This window comes from Salvelinus alpinus, chromosome 9, assembly GCF_045679555.1.
Source record: "Salvelinus alpinus chromosome 9, SLU_Salpinus.1, whole genome shotgun sequence".
NCBI classification, from domain to species: Eukaryota; Metazoa; Chordata; class Actinopteri; order Salmoniformes; family Salmonidae; genus Salvelinus; species Salvelinus alpinus.
Window position 1 is genome coordinate 85,305,781 of NC_092094.1, and position 22,432 is coordinate 85,328,212.

At 45.1% G+C, this 22,432-nt stretch overlaps 1 pseudogene; it reads right to left on the minus strand.

Moving 5' to 3' along the window:
• Positions 1–262: 262 nt before the first annotated feature.
• Positions 263–22,432, minus strand: part of LOC139584084 (protein O-mannosyl-transferase TMEM260-like) — a 35,017-nt pseudogene continuing 12,847 nt past the window's right edge.

The window sequence follows — 22,432 nt, forward strand, 5'->3', positions numbered from 1 at the left end:
ACACAAAATATATGAAACGGCTGTACATTGTACTATAGATTCATATATTTTTTTGCATCTCCTTTTAATACTAATTTGTCATATTTGTATACATCAGTAAATACTTACACCAGAAATAAAATGTCTCATAGAAAGAATAAACACAGTAGAAAAAAAGTAAAGCTCTGAGAACATTTTAAGTGGAAAAATGAATCTTTATTAGAGTATTTTAATCTGTGGACAGCAGAAAAAAATAGCATGTTCACAGTCAGAATGTGTAAGGTGAGCGAGGTAGAAGGTCTCTGAGAACAGAGGAACGAGTCCCTGCTGAGGACCCTTGCATGTCTGTGTGCAACGTCTCTGAGTGTCTGTGTTAGTGTAGTTGTGACTCTCAATGTCTGCGCGACGGAATGTCTCTGTGGAGATGAAAGCGCTCCACTGTTCAGTGTGTGTGTGTGTGTGTGTGTGTGTGTGTGTGTGTGTGTGTGTGTGTGTGTGTGTGTGTGTGTGTGGTGTGTTTCTGTCCTCGTGTCTGTGTATCACAGGAGGAGCACACACACACCTCTAAATGCGTCCCTGGCTCATTTAAATCCGTGAGGGATTATAGCTCTGCTGTCAAAAGGAGAAAAAAAGCTCCTTGAATCCATTTGTTTTTTAAAGGACCATCTCAGCCGGATGGATAGTCGGTGGGCAGCGGTGGTGATTTGGAGCCGGGGTCATGCTAAGAGTCCAGAGGACAGCGTGGCACGGCACAAGTCTGTCCTAGATTAAGAGCCTGCTCTAATCCTCAATTTCTGCGCACAAATTGGGTTTCCCTCAATCTCAGCCTGACCGTCCTAATGGGAGAACTAAAGAACTAAAGCAGGAGGCCACATAATCACAACGTTAAAATCCGCGAGAGAGGCAGAGAAAGAGATATAGAGAGAGACAGGGAAATAGTAAATAAAAGAGTGTGTGTGTGGGAGAGATGAACAGCTTGATTGGGTTCAGACAAGGTTGCAAAAGTCATGTAACGTCCCCAGTGGAAAACATTCCCGCAGTATGAGGTGCAGTCAGGGTCCTGTTTGTCTGGACAACACCACCCCGGGGGCCTGGGAGTCCGTGGGCTCCTTGTCCAGGTACAGGCTGAAGTGCTGGATGCTGCAGGAGCCTCTCGCTGGCCAGGGCCAGGTTCTTATCCCGGTTGGGAGGGTAGCCCGTGCGTCTCTCCACAATTTCCTTACACAGCTGTCAATCACAAAGAACACAACTTGTATACAATGACCATAACAAGCACCACTGTACAAATCTTGACCATATACTGTACTTCTAAGCTATGTGATTATGGTTAATGCTCATACTCCTATTTGTTTGCTATGGGAGGACTGACTCTCTGTGTAGGAGAGCTCAAACAGGCAAGTTTTCTCCTCTCCCTGGATCCTCTCAGCCAGGTCAAACAGAAAGAAAGCCGTCTTCATCCTGAAACAAAGAGAACATATCACAGGCTCAGAGCTAAGTTCTGGATGGATGAACCGTGGAGATTTATCCGCAGAGATGCACTAGAAGAATAGAGTGATTTATGTAGATGCTAGCTACACAACAGCATTTCATGTAGAATAGCTGGTGCTCTACCACACCAGAGTGGGTTACGTAGATGTTTTAGCTAGCAGACTAGGGTGACCTGTCAGAGAGTATCTATCTGTAAACTATACATATATACAGTGACTGCAAGAGAAAAGAGAGTCAGTGTCTTCAATGATTACTTTACCTGGCCTGCCACATCTTCTCGTTAGACCCCCTCACTCAGGACCCTGGGTGGTAAATGGAACAAGACACAAACACAGCTCTTTATCTCAACCCCTCCGGGGCTTTTCTTATGCATCATTCCTTCCACACAATCATATTCATTCTGTATCATTATGGATGTTAATACACATTGTTCAAAGTGTGCCGGTTTAGGTTTTCACAAGCCCAATGTGAATATACAGTACAGTACTGTAGAGCAACAGTACCAGCACATTAGACATGGAAGGAACCACATATCCTTTTTCATGTTGTTGCGTATAAACACTTGACCTCTTCTTCAAAATAATATTTTAGGAGGGTTCCGAGCTAATATTTGGCTTGTGGGCATCGACGGACACGCTTGTAGTGAGGGCAGAGGAAATAATGTCACAGTATTCAGCCATGATTATCGCAGTGAATGAGGGGCTGCTGGCAACAGCAACAGAAAATGGAGCTTTGCCTAATTCCACTTTTGACACACTTATTGACAAAACGCAATAAGAAACTAATTATGTTTCATCTTTAGCCTCATTTCAAATGGCTGGAGGCCTAATGTCTTGCTTTGGTATAACGCAAAAAGAGCTGCTGGATCAGAGCACGGAGAACAGAGGAAACCTTGCTGTAGGAACATCCGTTAAGTCTCTGCCGGTATTGTGAAAGACCACAGAGAAGAAATAGTCAACACCAAAGAGTATCACTGAACAGAAGATTCTTACTCTGCTATAGAAATGTATGATCACAGGATTCCTAACTAACAGGCCTAGCATGTTCGTCATGCTATGGCATACAGTATGACCATTTCCATGGCAGCTAGCAGAACACCATAGACTCCCCATGAACTGTAGGCTTCTCCTGCTGAGCAGGCCCACCACCCCTCCAGAGGGCCCTCTGGGCTGTATGTGTAGTATACTGTGTACCTGTTGTGTGGCTCGGTCCAGATGTGGAGGGTGTGGCGGGTCCACTCCTCCGGGTGGAAGGGCTCCTGGGCAGGCACCAGGTGGTCACACACACCCAGGAGCCAGTGAGAAAAGCTCCTCTCCCAGCTGGGGTCCCGGTCAGGCAGCCCGATGCAGGCCAGCACAGCCCCCCTGCAGACACACACAACCAGGCAGGCACCGTGACCATGCTGCTGAGGTGGACAGAGCAGAACCACAGTGTCGGAGCCCCTAAAGGGAACTACCCTCAGCTATCTATTTCCCCTCAAACACTACTCACACTCACCCCAGGTGACTTCTGATAGAACTGAATAGGCATACATGGGAAGCACATGTGCATCCACCTCATACCCAACAAGCACGCACACACACACACCATTCAGCTCTCTCCCATTCCTACTGATCCACTCTCCTCTCCAGTGCTGTGCCCAGAGGGTTGATCCCACTGGTCAGTGTTGCCCCGCTGTTGGCCAAGCAAGCACTGCCCCCTGGTGGGCTGGGGATTTACAGGAGTCCTGTCCAACCCATTTGTTCTCTGTATCCTTCGGGTACTATAGTCAGATGGATAAAACATAAATACACTGTATATATCTGTTCAGTCTTTCTCTGCAGTCTTTCACAGACATGGATGAAGTATTGAGACTCCTCACGGGGCAGTAGCCTGGTGTTATAGTCCTTAATGCTGTAGGTTTTATGTTTCATCTCCTCCATGCACTCCTCCTTATTGTTTCAACCACTCAGTGCTCTCCAACAATCTCACCATTCCTCATGTAACAGTATAGCTTCCGTCCCTCTCCCTGCCCCTACCTGGGCTCGAACCAGGGACCCTCTGCACACATAGACAACAGTCACCCTTGAAGCATCGTTACACATCGCTCCACAAAAGCCGCGGCCCTTGCAGAGCAAGGGGAAAAACTACTTCAAGGTCTCAGAGCGAGTGACGTCACCAATTGAAATGCTATTAGCGCACAACCCGCTAACTAACTAGCCATTTCACATCGGGTACACTCACTTTCTACCCAGTCCATTGTTGTCCTCTTCATTCACTCTCTCCATTTCTCACCCGTCCATTCAGTCAGTCCATACATTCTCAATAAAGAAAGACACTGTATGTATCTCTATGGTATTCTCTCCCTCCCTTCTCTCCCAGTGACTCACTGTGTGTTGTGAGAGAGGAACTGCTCCAGACTGAAGGTGTCTTTCTCCTCAGTGTGGACCGGGTCCCACCAGCGCCCTGGGAAGTGAACCCCAGGGTGATGCTGGCCCAGCTTGGCCACGTACCAGCTGTATGTCATCATCTGGAGGAGCAGAGAGGTCAACAAACAGGAGCCTTACTAGGACCTTCTACTGTCTATCATGTATGGCCTCTGTTTACAATGCTGTTATCATAACGCTGAATGAATGGAAGTCCAGACCTGGACTTAAAACCAATGCAAATTACATTAAGTGGCAAAGTAGTAACCTCCTGGTCAACGAGGCGTACGTCAGGCCAGAGACCCTGGCAGTAGCGCAGGGAGTTCCCTGGGTGGTCTCCCCGGGTCAGGATGATAGAGTCTGGAGGGACAGAGACCAGAAGCTCCCGCTCAAACTGCTCCACCACACTGTTACTGCTCTGATCACACTCCCTGGGAGGGATGCAACACAAACCTCTACAAGTCAACAGGAGTTATATATTCTCTTACAACTGTGTGTCTGTGTACATTCTTTTTGAGTGGAGTTATGTTTGTCCATCTCCACTACTGAGGATGGTCTCCGTGTGTGTGTGTGTGTGTGTGTGTGTACTGTATGTATGCTTTCAAGTGCCTGTGTGGTAAGTTGTCAGTGCACCCACCCCAGCTCTGTCTATCTAATCGTGGGTAGACAGGTGCGATGGGTCTAACAGCGTATGCCCTCCCCCTGATCAAAGCAGCTGTGTGATTCTCCCTCAGTCTGCCTGGCAGAGCGCAGCACCACACTGGTGTAATCTGCTACCTCTCACGGCTAACATCTCACACTCAGCACTCACAGTGGAATCTATGTGCTAACCGTGCCTCTCTTTAGCCCCTACCATGGGATGAGGAGAGACGGGGGAATAAAATACCCGGCATGTGGAGTGCAGGGCCCCAGTTTGAAGTACAGAGAAAATTATTGGGTTAGCTCAGGTGAAACAAGTGCAGAGATTTTTGTCAGTAAAATTCTCAAGATGTTTTGTGTGTGACCCAGGGGTATCAAACTCAGAATGCAGCCCGAGGGGCAAACTGTCTCCATCGAGGTCCAAAGGACCGCACTTAAAATGGATTATATTTCCTTGCTGTCTAAATCTGCAAAATAATTGTCCTCTATCCATCGCTTTAAAATTGTTCGATGCTCCCTGACTGTCAAGCTTCCGTTTGATGACTGTTAGTGAGCTGGACAGAGTGAGGAGACAATAAATGTAGGTCATTATCATTTCTACACAGTTCTGATTTAGTTGAAGTCATTTCAATGTCGCCTGAGATCGTCATTTCCCACAAAAATAAATATTATTGCGTTTGACACGAGCTTTAGCTACAAGAGAACATTTATTTTCCAGTTTGTCGGTCATCCTGAAATCAGTTGGTGCAGGTAAAGATACTACAGTGTTATAACACCACACACAGGATGGTGCCATCAAGCCAAAGTCAGTTGATTTCACTGGATATGATGTTTACCGATGGTTGGAGCGCACCATGTGTACCAGGAGACCTATAGTGAAGAGCCAGCCTCCGGCCCTCCACAGACCCCCATGGCCTAGCCTCCTCTCCAGGCCTGTGTGTGTCCAACTCAGGCCCAGCCCAGCCAGCACACACACCACAGCATCACTCTGAAGCCAGAACCGCTCCACCTGCAGAGAGACTAAACACAACACAGCCTTTACCTGGGGCAGAGGAGACTGTGGCAGCCCAACTCAGGCCCATCCAGTCATCTCCCTGCCCTAACTAAGCCCCATCGCTCACCACTACCAGCAGTAGGGGTCTGCTGGTGTCCAGGTTGGCTCTCCAGGTGAAGAACAGGGAGTAGAGTAGCAGCATGGCCGTCAGAAGCCAGGGAACAACACCCTGCATCCTGAAGGGAACAGACAGGCATTTATCACCGTAAGACCACTGACCTTACACATAGTTACTGTATATAGACAGAAATACCATATACAGTGCCTTGCGTAATTATTGGGACAGTAACACATTTTTGTTTTGTTTTACCTCTGTACTCCAGAACTTTGGATTTGAAATGATACAATGACTGAGATTAAAGTGCAGACTGTCAGCTTTCATTTTAGGGTAATTTAATCCATATCGGGTGAAACGTACAGTGGGGCAAAACAGTATTTAGTCAGCCACCAATTGTGCAAGTTCTCCCACTTAAAAAGATGAGAGAGGCCTGTAATTTTCATCATAGGTACACTTCAACTATGACAGACAAAATGAGAAAAAGAAATCCAGAAAATCACATTGTAGGATTTTTTATGAATTTATTTGCAAATTATGGTGGAAAATAAGTATTTGGTCACCTACAAACAAGCAAGATTTCTGGCTCTCACAGACCTGTAACTTCTTCTTTAAGAGGCTCCTCTGTCCTCCACTCGTTACCTGTATTAATGGCACCTGTTTGAACTTGTTATCAGTATAAAAGACACCTGTCCACAACCTCAAACAGTCACACTCCAAACTCCACTATGGCCAAGACCAAAGAGCTGTCAAAGGACACCAGAAACAAAATTGTAGACCTGCACCAGGCTGGGAAGACTGAATCTGCAATAGGTAAGCAGCTTGGTTTGAAGAAATCAACTGTGGGAGCAATTATTAGGAAATGGAAGACATACAAGACCACTGATAATCTCCCTCGATCTGGGGCTCCACGCAAGATCTCACCCCGTGGGGTCAAAATGATCACAAGAACGGTGCGCAAAAATCCCAGAAACCACACGGGGGGACCTAGTGAATGACCTGCAGAGAGCTGGGACCAAAGTAACAAAGCCTACCATCAGTAACACACTACGCCGCCAGGGACTCAAATCCTGCAGTGCCAGACGCGTCCCCCTGCTTAAGCCAGTACATGTCCAGGCCCGTCTGAAGTTTGCTAGAGAGCATTTGGATGATCCAGAAGAAGATTGGGAGAATGTCATATGGTCAGATGAAACCAAAATAGAACTTTTTGGTAAAAACTCAACTCGTCGTGTTTGGAGGACAAAGAATGCTGAGTTGCATCCAAAGAACACCATACCTACTGTGAAGCATGGGGGTGGAAACATCATGCTTTGGGGCTGTTTTTCTGCAAAGGGACCAGGACGACTGATCCGTGTAAAGGAAAGAATGAATGGGGCCATGTATCGTGAGATTGAGTGAAAACCTCCTATCAGCAAGGGCATTGAAGATGAAACGTGGCTGGGTCTTTCAGCATGACAATGATCCCAAACACACCACGAAGGAGTGGCTTCGTAAGAAGCATTTCAAGGTCCTGGAGTGGCCTAGCCAGTCTCCAGATCTCAACCCCATAGAAAATCTTTGGAGGGAGTTGAAAGTCCGTGTTGCCCAGCAACAGCCCCAAAACATCACTGCTCTAGAGGAGATCTGCATGGAGGAATGGGCCAAAATACCAGCAACAGTGTGTGAAAACCTTGTGAAGACTTACAGAAAACGTTTGACCTCTGTCATTGCCAACAAAGGGTATATAACAAAGTTTTGAGAAACTTTTGTTATTGACCAAATACTTATTTTCCACCATAATTTGCAAATAAATTCATTAAAAATCCTACAATGTGATTTTCTAGATTTCTTTTTCTCATTTTGTCTGTCATAGTTGAAGTGTACCTATGATGAAAATTACAGGCCTCTCTCATCTTTTTAAGTGGGAGAACTTGCACAATTGGTGGCTGACTAAATACTTTTTTGCCCCACTGTATATAGAAATTACAGCAATTTTGTACATAGTCCCTCATTTTAGGTGACCAAAGTATATGGACAAATTCACTTATATGTGTATTAAAGTAGTCAAAAGTGTTGAAGTACAGAACCAAAACAACAATACATGTGCAGGGTACCTGTTCATTTTACACGTCACATTTATTTTCAATCTCCTAATAAGTACATGAAAATACAGTACATGCAGTGCAATTCCCTTCCAAATGTATCTAGGTACAGGAGAGATAACGTCACTCCGCCCGTAGACAGACACGCTATCACAGCTAACATGTTCTGTAGCCCACAGCATGATTGCTTTCCTAATGCTGGGTCTGGATGACAGAATGTGTCACTGTGTGACGGAGCCTACCACTCTGCCGCACATCACCATTACAGCACAGAGGACAGTTGTAAATGGTTTTATAAAATAACGACAAAACACTATCCCCTAGTGGTAATCTAAACACATATGTAAATTGAAAACATAAAGTGGAAATAAAAGTATGTATTTATTTGTGCTGTATTTCAGAAAACTTTGCTGACATTTACATGGAATTTCAATGGAATGACCCACGTATGTTTGCGAGTGTGTTTGCGCACGTTCATGCTTGTGTGTCTGTGTGTGTGTAAAGCCAAGTGTGTCTGGGTGCCCCCCAGGGAAGGCAGGGGGAGGCAGGGGGTTGGCAGTGCCCTGGGGACTGCCTGGCTCTGCTCTGCCTTATCAGTGGCACCCAACCGACCCCAGCATAGGCACTACTGTAATGAATTACTGCATCAGAGAGCACTGCTACATACAGATACATGCATTCACATGCACATCATTACAACTAGTAGACAAACACATCAAAATCTCCCTTTCTTCTTTTAATTGTACAGTGCCATGGCAGCACGACAGGTCGAATAGTTTATTTTCATGTTAAAAGCACTTCGCAATGGTTTTATTTCTCATGAAGGAATGAAGTGAGTGTATATGGACTTGGATTGCGCCTGTCAGAGAGGGATTTCTGTCTGTCTGGTGTGTTACCTTACCTGTCCCAGGAGGAGGAACAGGCCCAGTCCAGCCAGGACCAGCACAGGGAGGGACAGGTCAGCCATACAGTGGGTCAGCTGAGCCCTGACACACACACACACACACCAAAAACCTCTGACTAGCAGACACCAATGTCTCTATGACCGCATCCCTCTAACCTTCATCAAACTGAAGGACCCCAATTATTGAATAACCTCCCACTTCCCTTTCTTGTGACTGGAAGACACAAATAACTGACCCCTCTCTAATCAAACAGACTAACTCTAATGACTGTATGCACCTTTCCATCCGATTGACAGACACCAACGAATGTGTCCTCCACCCAACCCCTGTCAGAGAGCCTGTCAGTCACAGACACTTCCCCAGAGCAGAGATAGCTCCCTGCCTCTTCTTTAATACCCATCTCTTTTTGACAGCATATTGAGTCTCCATATCATTGAGTGTAGGCCGATGTGTGTGTGTGTTATGTGCATATGTGTGTAAGACTGTGTCAGCTTCTCTAGGGAGGTTTACGTCCCCAATGTGACATGCTTGTCATGTTTGCCTCTCTCCCTCGTCTTGAAGGTATGTTTGTCCATCAACCAGCGGGGGTGATGGAAGTGGGTGGGGCCGGGCTGAGGGGGTTGGTGGTGGGGGGGTCTTAAGAAGCGTCAGCCGTAGAAAAATACCAGAAGTTGGATGACAGGGGGGATAGAGGGGGTTGTTGGAGGAAAACACAATCTCTCCAGCTATATTGCAGTGTCTGTCATCACAGCTTGTCATGCTTAAACACCAGAGCTGAGTGATCATTTCAAACTGCTGGAGAAACAGAACACAGAGATGTGGTCCTCTAAGCAGGTTCAGTTCTGCTTTGATGGTAGAGAGGGGAGCGGGAAGAACAAAAGCTGGGGAGAGAGAAGAAAGAGAGGGACAGACGGGCTCCAGTACTGGCGATGGATGGATTCCCTCCTTCAGAACAGAACTGATGGGTTTTTGTGTGATGTTTAAACCTGTCTGTCTAGAGCCAAAAGCATTAGAAAACAACTCTTTCCCTTCTACAGATCACATTATCTAATAAATAACCTTCAATATTCAACATTTAATGTAATATACCAGAAAACTATTTCGATATAGCAATGACTTCATCTGTAAAATAAAGTGAATAATACTCACTTTAGCATCATGGTGAGGTTCCCTCTGTCTTGGCCTAGGGTCAATTATTAAAGAAAGAAACACATCAACTCACTACCATACCTCCCACACTAGAGTTTGTGGTAAAGCTCCAATATACTGTAATGTATGTTAGTACAGTATATGTAAATGTATATAAGTGTGTACTAGGCTAAAGGTGCCGTACCCAGTCCTCTGTAGGTGAGTGAGGAGGCCTGAGAGGGAAGTCTGGCCTCCCCAGCTCCAGCGAGCTGTGTCCAGGTAGGAGACAGGCAGGAAACACAGTCCCAGAGACATCAGCCCACAGACAGATAGCTCCTGACACAATCACACAATAACATCTATTCAGCATCCTTTCAGATGGGCCAGTTCGTCTACCTGGTTGTGTTACGTCTCTATGGCCACTCAGATAGAAAAGAGCGGTGTGTCGTTAAACTTACTCTGTGAGAGCAGAGGTGGAGCATGACCCTGGGAATGATGACCACCACGTACAACACCAGAGTGTGCTGGTTACACAGGCCCAGGCCACAGCACAGCGCACCCCAATGCGCAACCTGACAACAAGACGAGACTTAAAGGAGTAGTTAGATGGTTCTTCACCCTGAAAGTATCTATGGGCCAGTATTAACTGTAACCCAGGGTTCAGTTCTCTTTAAACAGCCACTACAAACTTCAGTTAACTTTGGCCACCACAAGCTAACAATTCATGGAAGTGATGTGAGCATGTTTAAAAAAAAAATGTTTATGGCCAATTCACCTTTAAGTAACAGCAAACCAAATATGGAGTTGATTTGATTTCAGGTGATTTGGACATAATTTTTGTAAAAACATGCTCACATGCCCTCATCACATCCATTGATTGTTAGCTTGTGGTGGCTAAGGTTAGCAGATGTTTGTAGTGGCTGTTTAAAGAAAAGTGAAACCTGGATTAGTTTCTCTTGGCCCATAGACTACTTTCAGGGTAAGGCACCATCTAACATCAAGTTGTAAAATCGTGAACAACTCCTTAAATGTATCAATATATGGCATTTGTCATTGAAAAATAAACAGTCTGTAAATTCACATACCATATTTCTATAAATTGTACCATATAGTTTCCTCAGGCACACAGTTGTGATATCACAATGGAACGGTCTATGTGGTTTCAGGTGGCTGATATGCATGTCTTGTCCTGTGTGAGGGTGGATGATATAGAAGGATGGTGTAGTTACCTTACTCCTCTGGGGGGCACTATTTGCACAGTGGAAGCTGGCAGTCAGGGAGAAGATCCCAACGAAGAGGTTGAGGGAGAAGACCTCGGCCACCACCGACCACTGCCAGCTGGGCCTGGACACAGCAAACACCGTCCAGCCAGCACTGCACCTGGCCCCGGGTCTGCCAGTCTGGAAGAGTGGCAGAGGGTAAGGTATGGGTAAGGTATGGGTAAGGTATGGCTAAGCGTATGGTTCGTGGCTATCCAAAGTTAGAAAACTCATATTGATGATAGACGGATATGGTTGACCACGACTGCAAAACAAAATCATTGACATATTTTTGAAAATGTCCAAGTACCTGTCATTGAAACAATTCTTTTAGCCATAGGTACTATCTAAAGCTCTGACCATTCCCATACCACATCATTCAGGCCTCTCTCTCCAGAAGCAAATTCATCCGCCAGCCTGACATAGATAACCACTATGGGAGATATGCTCCTTTACTTCAAAAGTGTCCCCCCCCTTCTTCCTCTCCTGCCTCCATCTCTTTAGTGGTAACTGAAGCAAACTTGGGATAAATCTGTCATATGCAAGACCCACCACTTACTAAAAAGAGACACAGAGGGAGAGGGACGACAAATGATGAGGAGGAGAAGAGGAAGACAACTCAAATAGTACAGAGATGTGTGAGTGGGGGGGTCAGAGTACGTGAGGATGAAATGAAGAAAACAGAAAAAAGTTGAGGAGGAGAGAGGGGGAAAAAATAGGAAGAAAAAAAAGCCGCCCAGTCCCTGGCGGGCTCCACAATTAAGGAAGTCAGGCAGTATGGCCATTTCCGCCATTGTGTGGAGTGGCTTAGAGTCCTCATCAGCCTATCAGCTAACTGACAGGCAGAGAGCTGCTCTATTCAGCACGGCAGATACAAGCTGCAGGCCAAACGGCTGCCAGGTCCCTTATGACCCCACAATCCCTTGCCGGTGACAGCTTCAAGCTCCATAGCAAATTAGGCGCTCTCACATTACAATCGCAGAAGACAGATTCCATTAACGGTATCTGAAATTGAGTAGAGAGCAGGCCCGTTATCAGACCTGACTCATAAGTACCGCCATTAATCACAAGGCATGATACCATTTATACATTTCCAGCTCTCTGCCTGCCGCTGTGATAGTCAGCCACAAAAGGCCTGATGAGACTTAGGCTAGGGGAACAATGGAGCTTTCTGAGGAAAGCGCCGTAAATCAGAAAAAAAAGGAGAGGGAGGAGAGTAAAAAAAAGTATTGCTTGCTGACGACTTTTTTCCTTCATTTTTTCCCTCTCCTTTCTGCCAGTCTTTTTGCTCTGTGTTCTATGTGATGCAGGATTGGAGTGTGGGGTGTCTAGTGGTGGGAGTGGGAGTGGGGGGGTCAGTCTCAGTAAGAGATAACAGCGTCTTTCTCACTGCATTGCTCCAGGAATTAGCTGCAACTTGAATGGCAGGAGAAGGGGGTGGGGGGCGGATGGGGACTTTTCTTGAGGTCCAGGGACGCCCCTCGCCCTCAATTCTACCCCCCTGCGCGGCAATTAACACCCAGCCCATACGCTTAGCAGGGGTGCTGGTTTTGGGGTAAAGCAGGGTGCTGAGCAGTAGTGGGGGTCCTTGGAAGTAATGTGGATATTACACCAGGCTCGCTATGGCTTCTACGGACATGCCTGTCTAGACACAGACACACACACACACACTCCTGTCCTCTCTTTCTGAGAGGCTGACATATCTCTCTCAGGGCCTGTCAGTCTGTTAAAACCCAGTGATGTGTGTACACTCAGGTTTAAATGACCTGTCTGTCTGCAGAGGACCACCTGGGTCCCAGTCAGCCTCTCCGTGGCTCATTCTCTGGGCTGGGGATGGGGCTAGCTGCTCCCATGGTAGGGAGATGAATTGGGAGAGAATATGACACCATTGTGACCATGTTTCCTGTTATCAAAGCTCAATGTGGTGCAGGGTGCTGCTGTTCTGTAATGTTGTGGCTCAGTGACAATAGCTGTAATGTTGAGACATGGCAGGAGAATAATATATGGGTATTTTACCCTGAACTGATCCAGCTTGCCAGAATGTCTCAGTCTCATCACTGGGGTAATTAACTGGATGACAAAGGAATTCTAAACAGAAATTCTGTAAATAAATTGTATTTCATGAATTGGGAGATCTTAGCTCTGCTAAAAAAACATACAAAACACTTAAATAATGGAAATTAATTTCATTAAAATATTTCTTTAAATCCTGGGAATTTGAACCATAATCATCAAGCTCTTATTGAAGTAAAATAAATCTACCAAAATCATATAATAATTCACTTTGTAAAATAAAATATCCTAAAAGAGAGTATATACAGTGGGGAGAACAAGTATTTGATACACTGCCGATTTTGCAGGTTTTCCTACTTACAAAGCATGTAGAGGTCTGTCATTTTTATCATAGGTACACTTCAACTGTGAGAGACGGAATCTAAAACAAAAATCCAGAAAATCACATTGTATGATTTTTAAGTAATTAATTTGCATTTTATTGCATGACATAAGTATTTGATCACCTACCAACCAGTAAGAATTCCGGCTCTCACAGACCTGTTAGTTTTTCTTTAAGAAGCCCTCCTGTTCTCCACTCATTACCTGTATTAACTGCACCTGTTTGAACTCGTTACCTGTATAAAAGACACCTGTCCACACACTCAATCAAACAGACTCCAACCTCTCCACAATGGCCAAGACCAGAGAGCTGTGTAAGGACATCAGGGATAAATTGTAGACCTGTACAAGGCTGGGATGGGCTACAGGACAATAGGCAAGCAGCTTGGTGAGAAGGCAACAACTGTTGGCACAATTATTAGAAAATGGAAGAAGTTCAAGATGACGGTCAATCACCCTCGGTCTGGGGCTCCATGCAAGATCTCACCTCGTGGGGCATCAATGATCATGAGGAATGTGAGGGATCAGCCCAGAACTACACGGCAGGACCTGGTCAATGACCTGAAGAGAGCTGGGACCACAGTCTCAAAGAAAACCATTAGTAACACACTACGCCGTCATGGATTAAAATCCTGCAGCGCACGCAAGGTCCCCCTGCTCAAGCCAGCGCATGTCCAGGCCCGTCTGAAGTTTGCCAATGACCATCTGGATGATCCAGAGGAGGAATGGGAGAAGGTCATGTGGTCTGATGAGACAAAAATAGAGCTTTTTGCTCTAAACTCCACTCGCCGTGTTTGGAGGAATAGAAGGATGAGTACAACCCCAAGAACACCATCCCAACCGTGAAGCATGGAGGTGGAAACATCATTCTTTGGGGATGCTTTTCTGCAAAGGGGACAGGACGACTGCACCGTATTGAGGGGAGGATGGATGGGGCCATGTATCGCGAGATCTTGGCCAACAACCTCCTTCCCTCAGTAAGAGCATTGAAGATGGGTCGTGGCTGGGTCTTCCAGCATGACAACGACACGAAGCACACAGCCATGGCAACTAAGGAGTGGCTCCGTAAGAAGCATCTCAAGGTCCTGGAGTGGCCTAGCCAGTCTCCAGACCTGAACCCAATAGAAAATCTTTGGAGGGAGCTGAAAGTCCGTATTGCCCAGCGACAGCCCCGAAACCTGAAGGATCTGGAGAAGATCTGTAGGGAGGAGTGGGCCAAAATCCCTGCTGCAGTGTGTGCAAACCTAGTCAAGAACTACAGGAAACGTATGATCTCTGTAATTGCAAACAAAGGTTTCTGTACCAAATATTAAGTTCTGCTTTTCTGATGTATCAAATACTTATGTCATGCAATAAAATGCAAATGAATTACTTAAAAATCATACAATGTGATTTTCTGGATTTTTGTTTTAGATTCCGTCTCTCATAGTTGAAGTGTACCTATGATAAAAATTACAGACCTCTACATGCTTTGTAAGTAGGAAAACCTGCAAAATCGTCAGTGTATCAAATACTTGTTCTCCCCACTGTAAGTCAGTAACCAGAACAAGAAAAAATACCTTCAAGGAAACACAAATACCCATAAATACTCCTAACCACAAACCCTGTAGACATTGTCCTCAAACCAACACAGATACAGTGCATTCGGTAAGTATTCAGACCCCTTCACCTTTTCCACATTTTGTTACGTTACAGCCTTAATCTAAAATGTATTAAATATTTTTCCCCTCATCAATCTACACACAATTTCCCAAAATGACAAAGCAAAAACAGGTTTAGATTTTTTTGCAAAAAAATCTAAAACTAAATATCACACTTACATACAGTACCAGTCAAAAGTTTGGACACACCTACTCATTCTAGAGTTTTTCTTTATTTTTACTATTTTCTACATTGTAGAATAATAGTGAAGACATCAAAACTATGAAATAACACATATGGAATCATGTAGTAACCAAAAAAGTGTTAAAACAAATCAAAATATATTTTATATTTGAGATTCTTCAAAGTAGCCACCCTTTGCCTTGATGACAGCTTTGCACACTCTTGGCATTCTTTCAACCAGCTTCTTAAGGAAAGCTTTTCCAACTGTCTTAAAGGAGTTCGCACATATGCTGAGCACTTGTTGGATGCTTTTCCTTCACTCTGCAGTCCAAATCATCTCAAACCATCTCAGTTGGGTTGAGGTAGGGTGATTGTGGAGGCCAGGTCATCTGATGCAGCACTCCATCACTCTCCTTCTTGGTCAAATAGCCCTTACACAGCCTGGAGGTGTGTTCGGTCATTGTCTGTTGAAAAACAAATAGTCCCACGAACCCCAACTCAGATGGGATGGCGTATCGCTGCAGAATGCTGTGGTAGCCATGCTGGTTAAGTGTGCCTTGAATTCTAAATAAATCAATCATCGACAGTGTCACCAGCAAAGCAAGCCCACACACCATCACACCTTCTCCTCCATGCTTCAAGGTGGGAACCACACATGCGGAGGTCATCCGTTCACTTACGCTGCATCTCACAAAGCAAATTTGGACTCATCAGACCAAAGGACAGATTTCCACCGGTCTAATGTCCATTTCTCATATTTCTTGGCCCAAGCAAGTCTCTTCTTATTGGTGTCCTTTAGTAGTGGTTTCTTTATAGCAATTCGACCATGAAGGCCTGATTCACGCAGTCTCCTCTGAACAGTTGATGTTGAGATGTGTCGTTTACTTGAACTCTGTGAAGCATTTATTTGGTCTGCAATCTGAGGTGCAGTTAACTCTAATGAACGTATACTCTGCAGCAGAGGTAACTCTGGGTCTTCCTTTCCTGTGGCAGTCCTCAAGAGAGCCAGTTTCATCATAGCGCTTGATGGATTTTGTGACTGCACTTGAAGAAACGTTCAAAGTTCTTGAAATTGTACTTATTGACTGACTGTCATGTCTTAAAGTAATGAGGGACTGTCGTTTCTCTTTGCTTATTTGAGCTGTTATTAACATAATATGGACATGGTCTTTTACCAAATAGGTCTAACTTCTGTATACCACCCCTACCTTGTCACAACACAACTGATTGTCTCAAAACACATTAAGGAAAGAAAATCCCCAAATAAACCTTTTATTTTATGTAACCTTTATTTAACAAGGCTTTTAGCAAGGCACACCTGATAATTGAAATGCATTCCAGGTGACTACATCATGAAGCTGGTTGAGACAATGCCAAGAGTGGGCAAAGCTGTCATCAAGGCAAAGGGTGGCTACTTTGAAGAATCTCAAATATATAATACACTGCTCAAAAAAATAAAGGGAACACTTAAACAACACAATGTAACTCCAAGTCAATCACACTTCTGTGAAATCAAACTGTCCACTTAGGAAGCAACACTGATTGACAATAAATTTCACATGCTGTTGTGCAAATGGAATAGACAAAAGGTGGAAATTATAGGCAATTAGCAAGACACCCCCAATAAAGGAGTGATTCTGCAGGTGGTGACCACAGACCACTTCTCAGTTCCTATGCTTCCTGGCTGATGTTTTGGTCACTTTTGAATGCTGGCGGTGCTCTCACTCTAGTGGTAGCATGAGACAGAGTCTACAACCCACACAAGTGGCTCAGGTAGTGCAGCTCATCCAGGATGGCACATCAATGCGAGCTGTGGCAAGAAGGTTTTCTGTGTCTCTCAGCGTAGTGTCCAGAGCATGGAGGCGCTACCAGGAGACAGGCCAGTACATCAGGAGATGTGGAGGAGGCCGTAGGAGGGCAACAACCCAGCAGCAGGACCGCTACCTCCGCCTTTGTGCAAGGAGGAGCACTGCCAGAGCCCTGCAAAATGACCTCCAGCAGGCCACAAATGTGCATGTGTCTGCTCAAACGGTCAGAAACAGACTCCATGAGGGTGGTATGAGGGCCCGACGTCCACAGGTGGGGGTTGTGCTTACAGCCCAACACCGTGCAGGAAGTTTGGCATTTGCCAGAGAACACCAAGAGTGGCAAATTTGCCACTGGCGCCCTGTGCTCTTCACAGATGAAAGCAGGTTCACACTGAGCACATGAGCACATGTGACAGACGTGACAGAGTCTGGAGACGCCGTGGAGAACGTTCTTCTGCCTGCAACATCCTCCAGCATGACCGGTTTGGCGGTGGGTCAGTCATGGTGTGGGGTGGCATTTCTTTGTGGGGCCGCACAGCCCTCCATGTGCTCGCCAGAGGTAGCCTGACTGCCATTAGGTACCGAGATGAGATCCTCAGACCCCTTGTGAGACCATATGCTGACACATGCACATTTGTGGCCTGCTGGAGGTCATTTTGCAGGGCTCTGGCAGTGCTCCTCCTTGCACAAAGGCGGAGGTAGCGGTCCTGCTGCTGGGTTGTTGCCCTCCTACGGCCTCCTCCACGTCTCCTGATGTACTGGCCTGTCTCCTGGTAGCGCCTCCTTGCTCTGGACACTACGCTGACAGACACAGCAAACCTTCTTGCCACAGCTCGCATTGATGTGCCATCCTGGATGAGCTGCACTACCTGAGCCACTTGTGTGGGTTGTAGACTCCGTCTCATGCTACCACTAGAGTGAGAGCACCGCCAGCATTCAAAAGTGACCAAAACATCAGCCAGGAAGCATAGGAACTGAGAAGTGGTCTGTGGTCACCACCTGCAGAATCACTCCTTTATTGGGGGTGTCTTGCTAATTGCCTATAATTTCCACCTTTTGTCTATTCCATTTGCACAACAGCATGTGAAATTTATTGTCAATCAGTGTTGCTTCCTAAGTGGACAGTTTGATTTCACAGAAGTGTGATTGACTTGGAGTTACATTGTGTTGTTTAAGTGTTCCCTTTATTTTTTTGAGCAGTGTATATTTGATTAACACTTTTTTGGTTACTACATGATTGCATGCGTTATTTCATAGTTGTGATGTCTTCACTATTTTTCTACAATGTATAAAATAGTAAAAATAAAGAAAAACCCTTGAATGAGAGTTAAATCTTGGTTTTATCAGACCAGAGAGTCTTGTTTCTCATGGTCTGAGTCCTTTAGGTGCCTTTTGGCAAACTCCAAGTGGGCTGTCATGTGCCTTTTACTGAGGAGAGCCTTCCATCTGGCCACTCTACCATAAAGGCCTAATTGGTGGAGTGCTGCAGAGATGGTTGTCCTTCTGGAAGGTTCTCCTATATCCACAGAGGAACTCTGGAGCTCTGTCAGAGTGACCATCAGGTTCTTGGTCACCTCCCTGATCAAGGCACTTCTCCATTTGCTCAGTTTGGCCAGGCGGCCAGCTCTAGGAAGAGTCTTGGTGGTTCCAAACTTCTTCCATTAAAGAATGATGGAGGCCACTGTGTTCTTGGACCTTCAATGCTGCAGAAATATTTTGGTACCCTTCCCCAGATTTGTGCCTCGACACAATCCTGTCTCGGAGCTCTACGGACAAGTCCTTCGACCTCATGGCTTGGTTTTTGCTCTGACATGCACTGTCAACTGTGGGACCATATGTAGACAGGTGTGTGCCTTTCCAAATCATGTCCAATCAATTTAATTTACCACAGGTGGATTCCAATCAAGTTGTAGAAACATCTCAAGGATGATCAATGGAAACAGGATGCACCTGAGCCCAATTTCGAATCTCATAGGAAAAAGTCTGAATACTTATGTAAATAAGGTATTTCTGTTTTTGATGTTTAATACAATTGCAAAAATGTCTAAAAACCTGTTTTCACTTCGTCATTATGGGGTATTGTGTGTAGATTGATGAGAAAAAAAACGAAATTATAATAATTTTTATCAATTATAGAATAAGGTAACAAAATGTGGAAAAAGTAAATGGGTCTGAATACTTTGGGTCTGCACTGTAGTTACCAGTGTCTTCCACAAGGACAGACAGTAGGACACTAATAGCTTGCCACTGTCACTTTGAAAAGACAAAGCAGAAAATGTCTCAGTTCCTAAACATGGGCCAGAGGCTTGCCAGCACTACACTGCAGCCGAGCACCAAATGCCTGCCTGGGCTGGCCACAATAATACCACACAAAGCGCCACCACCAGCGAAGCAGCCGTCTGTAGTGAATGTGTAGTGAATGAGGCAGCACAAAGGGCCAGACCAGGGGATGGACTGTCACACAACACCCCAAGGACCACAGAATGCCACAGCTGTGCCATCGCTGATCGGCCCACCACTGTTCCCTCACCCAGAGAGTGGCGCTTTGAGAGAGACATGGCTGGAAAAGAATCACACATTCCTGAAGAGGCTAGGATGAAGCCCATGAAGTGGTGTCCCGGCCTGGTCTGGGGTGACAGAGGGTTCCAGCTGGCCTTGGCTCAGTAACACTGACACCCCAGGGCTTAGCTGTGGCCAGGACAGGACAGTGGGCTGAACACTGAGGATCTTTAGATAATATGACAGTGTTTGTGGCTTAGTGCTCTGTTGTATCACATTTGGAAAACAGACACGCAACCCGGTTTTTGGGCCAAGCTAGGAAAAATAGGGGTAACAAAACTATATCATATAAAGAATACAGTACATTACACATGTATAATAGATCATGAACATGATTGTATGGCTGCTACATACAGGACCAGTCAAATTTTCGGACACACCTACTCATTCCAGGGTTTTTCTTTATTTTTATTATTTTCTACATTGTAGAATAATAGTGAAGACATCAAAACTATGAAATAACACATGTAATCATGTAGTAACCAAAAAAGTGTTAAAATGAATCAACATATATTTTAGATCCTTCAAAGTAGCCTTGGCATTCTCTCAACCAGCTTCATGAGGAATGCTTTTCCAACAGTCTTGAAGGAGTTCCCACATATGCTGAGCACTTGTTGGCTGACTTTCCTTGACTCTGCGGTCCAACTCATCCCAAACCATCTCAATTGGGTTGAGGTCAGGTGATTGTGGAGGCCAGGTCATCTGATGCAGCACCATCACTCTCTTTCTTGGTCAAATATTCCTTACACAACCTGGAGGCGTGTTGGGTCATTATCCTGTTGAAAAACAAATAATAGTCCCACTAAGCGCAAACCAGATGGGATGGCGTATTGCTGCAGAATGCTGTGCTAGCCATGTTGGTTAAGTGTGCCTTGAATTCTAAATAAATCACTGACAGTGTCACCAGCAAAGCACCCCCAAACTGCCTCTGTGCTTCACGGTGGGAACTACATTTACATTTAAGTCATTTAGCAGACGCTCTTATCCAGAGCGACTTACAAATTGGAAAGTTCATACATATTCATCCTGGTCCCCCCGTGGGGAATGAACCCACAACCCTGGCGTTGCAAGCGCCATGCTCTACCAACTGAGCTACACGGGACCAACTACACATGCGGAGATCATCCGTTCACCTACTCTGCGTCTCACAAAGACACGGTGGTTGGAAGCAAAAATCGCACATTTGGACTCATCAGACCAACGGACGGATTTCCACTGGTCTAATTTTCTTGGCCCAAGCAAGTCTCTTCTTAATGGTGTCCTTTAGTGGTGGTTTCTTTGCAGCAATTTGACCGAGAAGGCCTGATTCACACAGTCTCATCTGAACAGTTGATGTTGAGATGTGTGTTACTTGAACTCTGTAGCATTTATTTGGGCTGCAATCTAAGGCTGGTAACTCTAATGAACTTATCCTCTGCAGCAGAGGTAACTCTGGATCTTTCTTTCCTGTGGCAGTCCTCATGAGAGCCAGTTTGGTTGAAGACATGGATGTCGATTAAGGCAGCCCCCCACACCTTTCTGATTCAGAGGGTTGGGTTAAATGCAGAAGACACATTTCAGTTGAAGGCATTCAGTTGTACAACTGACTAGGTATCACCCCCTTTCCCTTTCATCAAAGTGCTTGATGGTTTTTGTGACTGCACTTGAAAAAACTTTCAAAGTTCTTGACATTGTCCGGATCGACTGACCTTCATGTCTTAAAGTAATGATGGGCTGTAATTTCTCTTTGCTTGTTTGAGCTGTTATTGCCATAATATGGACTTGCCTTTTACCAAATAGGGCTATCTTCTGTATACCACCCCTACTTTGTCACAACACAACTGATTGGATCAAACGCATTGAGGAAAGAAATTCCACAAATTAACTTAACAAGGCACACCTGTTAATTGAAATGCATTCCAGGTGACTACATCATGAAGCTGGTTGAGAGAATGCCAAGAGTGTGCAAAGCTGTTATCAAGGCAAAGGGTGGCTACTTTGAAGAATCTGAAATATAAAATATATTTTGATTTATTTAACATTTGTTTGGTTACTACATGATTCCATTGGTGTTAATTCATAGTGTTGATGTCTTCACTGCTTTTCTACAATGTAGAAAAAAGTAAAAATAAAGAAAAACCCTAGACTGAGTAGGTGTCCAAACTTTTGACTGGTACTGTATATAATTATTAAAACATAATAAATGTATTTATAATGCCTAGTTTGTGCCTTCCAACAGCTAGTAAACTAACCTTCCTCAATGTGCACACATTTCTGTTTAAACTCTCCAATCAGGTAGAGGCAGCAACAGCAGCAAAGAAAGGAGAGATGAGAAGAGGAGAGAGGTAAAATGGACCTGAGAGCGGAATGAGGCTCAGACACCCCTCCTCCAGGAGAGTGCCCGCCCGAACGCGCGTGCAAAATTAATCACCACAATCCTGCTCAAACAATGCAGCCTATGATATGACAATTTGTCCCATAATGCCATCTTAATCTCCAGACCAACACACAAAAATTACATAAAACAGAAAAAAACTAATTACAGAAATCCTATGTTTATGCGATTCATAGAAAGCCATTTTTATACAGCTGCTGCTGCTATTTTAACAAAGTCATTAGGCAGCCACCACTGATAAATACATGTTGCTCTACAGATTCCATGAACTAATTCTGGAAGAATTGTAATTGCCAAGTCTGATCCATCTTCTAGCCTGGTGCCTTATTAAGACTGCCTGTGGTGGGTGAGGGATGTGATATTGACGTCCGAGGCCGACACAATCTCAGGCCCACGGGCGAGGGGAATATTAAAACTGGTACTTTGTTATGCTGTCTATCTACCCCACTCTACCCCCCTCCTACCCCATCCCACTGCCAG